This window comes from Grus americana, unplaced genomic scaffold, assembly GCF_028858705.1.
Source record: "Grus americana isolate bGruAme1 unplaced genomic scaffold, bGruAme1.mat scaffold_131, whole genome shotgun sequence".
NCBI classification, from domain to species: Eukaryota; Metazoa; Chordata; class Aves; order Gruiformes; family Gruidae; genus Grus; species Grus americana.
The window spans coordinates 55,001-60,000 of record NW_026561450.1 but is presented as its reverse complement, the minus strand read 5'-3'; positions in this window follow the sequence as shown (position 1 = coordinate 60,000).

The following is a 5,000-nucleotide window of genomic DNA, read 5'->3' as shown; positions in this document are numbered from 1 at the left end:
GCAGCTTACAGGCCGCAGACGGGCGGTGGCGGGGGCAGGAGCGGGCCGGCCCGGCCCGGGCCCTCGCGGCTGCCAGCTTGCAGGCCGCAGCCGGGCGGTGGCGGGGGCAGGAGCGGGCCGGCCCGGCCCGGTTCGGGCCCTCGCGGCGGCCGGGCCCGGTCCGCAGCCGCCGTTCACTGCGGGGCCTGGGCCTGGGCCCGGGCCTGGGCCTGCTGAGCGGCCTCGGGGGGGGGGGGCGCGCCTGACGGGCCAGCGGCCCCGGGGACGGGCCGGCGGGCCCGGCAGCGGGGGCCTGTTCCCGTGCAGCTTGCAGGCCGCAGCCGGGCGGTGGCGGGGGCAGGAGCGGGCCGGCCCGGCCCGGGCCCTCGCGGCGGCCGGGCCCGGCCCGCAGCCGCCGTTCACTGCGGGGCCTGGGGCCGGGCCTGCTGAGCGGCCTCGGGGGGGGGGCGCGCCTGACGGGCCGGCGGGCCCGGCAGCGGGGGCCTGTTCCCGTGCAGCTTGCAGGCCGCAGCCGGGCGGTGGCGGGGGCAGGAGCGGGCCGGCCCGGCCCGGGCCCTCGCGGCTGCCAGCTTGCAGGCCGCAGCCGGGCGGTGGCGGGGGCAGGAGCGGGCCGGCCCGGCCCGGTTCGGGCCCTCGCGGCGGCCGGGCCCGGTCCGCAGCCGCCGTTCACTGCGGGGCCTGGGCCTGGGCCCGGGCCTGCTGAGCGGCCGCGGGGGGGGGGGGGGGGGGGGGGGGCGCGCCTGACGGGCCAGCGGCCCCGGGGACGGGCCGGCGGGCCCGGCAGCGGGGGCCTGTTCCCGTGCAGCTTGCAGGCCGCAGCCAGGGCGGTGGCGGGGGCAGGAGCGGGCCGGCCCGGCCCGGGCCCTCGCGGCGGCCGGGCCCGGTCCGCAGCCGCCGTTCACTGCGGGGCCTGGGCCTGGGCCCGGGCCTGCTGAGCGGCCGCGGGGGGGGGGGGGGGGGGGGGCGCGCCTGACGGGCCAGCGGCCCCGGGGACGGTCCGGCGGGCCCGGCAGCGGGGGCCTGTTCCCGTGCAGCTTGCAGGCCGCAGCCGGGCGGTGGCGGGGGCAGGAGCGGGCCGGCCCGGTTCGGGCCCTCGCGGCGGCCGGGCCCGGCCCGCAGCCCCCGTTCACTGCGGGGCCTGGGCCCGGGCCTGCTGAGCGGCCTCGGGGGGGGGGCGCCTGACGGGCCAGCGGCCCCGGGGACGGGTCGGCGGGCCCGGCAGCGGGGGCCTGTTCCCGTGCAGCTTGCAGGCCGCAGCGGCACGACCGGCGGGCGGTGGAGGGGGGCAGGAGCGGGCCGGCCCGGCCCGGGCCCGGGCCCTCGCGGCGGCCGGGCCCGGCCCGCAGCCCCCGTTCACTGCGGGGCCTGGGCCCGGGCCTGCTGAGCGGCCTCGGGGGGGGGGGGGCGCCTGACGGGCCAGCGGCCCCGGGGACGGGTCGGCGGGCCCGGCAGCGGGGGCCTGTTCCCGTGCAGCTTGCAGGCCGCAGCCGGGCGGTGGCGGGGGCAGGAGCGGGCCGGCCCGGCCCGGGCCCGGGCCCTCGCGGCGGCCGGGCCCGGCCCGCAGCCCCCGTTCACTGCGGGGCCTGGGCCCGGGCCTGCTGAGCGGCCTCGGGGGGGGGGGCGCGCCTGACGGGCCGGCGGGCCCGGCAGCGGGGGCCTGTTCCCGTGCAGCTTGCAGGCCGCAGCCGGGCGGTGGAGGGGGGCAGGAGCGGGCCGGCCCGGGCCCGGGCCCTCGCGGCGGCCGGGCCCGGCCCGCAGCCCCCGTTCACTGCGGGGCCTGGGCCCGGGCCTGCTGAGCGGCCTCGGGGGGGGGCGCCTGACGGGCCAGCGGCCCCGGGGACGGGCCGGCGGGCCCGGCAGCGGGGGCCTGTTCCCGTGCAGCTTGCAGGCCGCAGCCGGCCGACCGGCGGGCGGTGGCGGGGGTAGGAGCGGGCCGGCCCGGCGGGCCTTTACGTCTACCTGGCTGCTTCACACGCCACCAGGTCTGCCTCTGCAGTTGGCCATCAGGTCTACCCGGCTCCGCGGCGGGCTCTCAGGTCCACCCGGCTCCGCGGCGGGCTCTCAGGTCTACCCGGCTCCCCGGCGGGCTCTCAGGTCTACCCGGCTCCGCTGCAGGCGCTCTGGTCTACCCGGCTCCGCCGGGACTTGGGCGGTTCCGGGTCTGGCAGGTAGACCTGTTGTCCCTGCCACCTCCCCGGAGCTGCCGATGGGGTCGCTGTTTTTCGCTGCCTCCAGCTACGCCATCGTAAAAGGCAGCGTGGTTGGTGCGCCTCCCCGGTGGCCATAGGCAGCGCTCTTGGAGCTCGCCGGGGGCGGGGACGTATCTGTCCGTATTATAGGCGCGAGCGGTGTCTCGCGACCAGGGCGAACACTAGCGAACGGCTGCTCACCCCCGCGGCTCTGCCGGACACCGGGGGTTTTTGGCAGCCGGTCTCAGCCGTTTCCGTGGCGGTTGGTCTCACCTTCCAGAGTGCTTGGCACGGTCGTCCTCCCGGTGCTTCCCCGGCTAAGCCAGCACAGGGCACCCGAAGGTCTGCTGGCAGCCGCGGAGAGCCGGAGCCACTTGCAGTCTCTGGTGGTCGTTGCCTACTGCTGTGAGGTGCTGAGCCCGATCCCGCGGGGCAGGGCAAAGGCTGGCGGCGGTTGCCGGCACTCGAACGCACGCGGCTGGGGAAAGGGTGGGCGCCGCTGTCCCACCCTCCTCGGTGGTTTCTCCTTTGCTCTGTTTCCTGAGCTGGCCCAATGACGGCGAAGGTTACTGCCGGTGTATGCTGGAGGCAGACGGCCGGGGGTTTCAAGCCTGCGGTGGCTTTCCCTGGTTCCGGAGGGCCCAGTGACCCGAGTGGGCGATGTTGGCGGCAACTCGTCCTTTTTCTCCGGCCTTAAGCTGGAGCCCGCGAGGCGGGCAGAGCTTTGAGCGGTGGCTGGCAGGTGGAGGCAGGCCTGCTGTGTCTTCTCCCCGGTGCCCAGAGCCCGATGACGGCACAGGCGCGCGGTGGTGGTGCCACCTCCTCTCTCGGCCGGCACGAGCCAGCCGTGGGGCGTCCCACGGTGTCCGGCCTGCCCTGCCTTACCCGGTTGCCGGAGGGCTGGGTGGAAAGGTCTGTGAGCGGTGGTCGAAGGGCGAGGCGTGCCGTGGGGGGGCCCGCCTCGCCCTTTTTTTTTTTCTGTTTTTTTTTTTTTTTTTCTCCCTCCCCCCCCTTTCTTTCCCCGGCCTTAAGCTGGAGCCCGCAAAGCGGGTGGAAATGCGAGCGGGCAGCCGGTCGCTGTGGCCGGCAGCCGAATGCAGACCGCCGGGGGCAGGCGAGCCTGCCGTGTTTTCTCCCCGGTGCCCAGAGCCCGATGACGGCACAGGCGCGCGGCGGTGGTGCCACCTCCTCTCTCGGCCGGCACGAGCCAGCCGTGGGGCGTCCCACGGTGTCTGGCCTGCCCTGCCTTACCCGGTTGCCGGAGGGCTGGGTGGAAAGGTCTGTGAGCGGTGGTCGAAGGGCGAGGCGTGCTGTGGGGGGGGGCCGCCTCGCCCTTTTTTTTTTTTTCTGTGTTTTTTTTTTTTTTTTCCTCCCTCTCCCCCCTTTCTTTCCCCGGCCTTAAGCTGGAGCCCGCAAAGCGGGTGGAAATGCGAGCGGGCAGCCGGTCGCGGTGGCCGGCAGCCGAATGCAGACCGCTGGGTGTCTTCTGGCCTGCTGTGGCTTCCCTTGGCCCCGAATGCCCAGGGATGGCACTCACGAGACGGCGGCGCCTCGTGTTTCACAGAGCTGCTCACTTCCATTTGGTTCTCCCCCTCCCCGCCCGGGGTAAGCGGCGCCCCGCGGGGCACGGCAAAGACCGGTGACCGGTGGCGGTTGCCGGCACTCTCGAACGCCTGAGGGACGGGGGGAGTCGAGCCTGCCGTGGCCTTTCCTCCGCTCCCATCGACCTGATGAAAGGGAATCGTTGTCCAGAGCGCGTGCCGGTGGCGGCACCACCTCCCGATCCAGACGCAGTCAGCGCCCGCTGAGGCGTCCCTGGGCGCGCTGGAGAGGTTCCACGACGGGCCGGCTCTGCCGGCGTTCCGGCCGTCGGAGCCCGTCTCGCAGACGTCAGCCTCTCGCTCGCACGCAGGGCCCCGCGTCTGCTGTCCCACCCCCCCCCGGGCGGTGGAGGGCGCGTGCGGCTGTCGCTGTCCCAGGACCGTGGCCGTGGGGCCTCCGCTTCCTTTACTGATCGATGAGGCATCCCCGGGCACGTCGGAGAGGCTTCACGGCGGGCCGGCTCTGCCGGTGTTCAGGCTGGCGTTGCACCTCTCCTCAGACGCTGCCCCCCCCCCACCCTCGCACGCAGGGCCCCGTGTCTGCTGTCCCACACCCCCCCCCGGGGGGTGGTGGAGGGCGCGCGTGGCTGTCGCTGTCCCAGGACCGTGGCTGTGGGGCCTCCGCTACTTTCTGCTCTTCCCTTTTCCCTTCCTGATCGATGAGGCTTTTCGGGTCGCGTCGGAGAGGGCCCTCGGCGGGCCGGCTCTTCCGTGCTCCCTGTTAATAGGGAGCCACGGCGGTGTCCGGTGTTCAGGCAGGGTGGTCTCCTTTCCATTTCGCGTCCCGTGGCACGCGAGGTGTTGCCCTCCTCCCCTGAGCGAAGGGGGCCATGACGACGGCGGTGGGGCGCGTGCCTTGCCGCGTCGCCCCGTGTCCGGGGCCCCCCCCCGCTCTCCTGGGGTTCCTCGGGCTTCTTTACCGAAGCGGGCTGTGTGACGGCCGCGTGGCCCCGCGAGCCCTCAGGTGTCCTAAAGCACGCGAGGTGCTGGTGCCGTCCTCGGTCCGGGTGCCTGCGGGTGCCGGCTGCGAGCAGCGCTTGGGCGGTGGAGCGGCTGAGCCGCGAGAAAAGGGGGGCGAGAAGAAAAGCGCGAGCGCCTGGCGCCGCGCGTGGGTCGCACCCGCGCCCGGGTGGGTCCCGAGGCGTGCTGCGGGCGGCAGGGGGGGGCGTCCCCCACTCCGCCGCTGCCGCCGCTGCATTGGCTTTCCGTG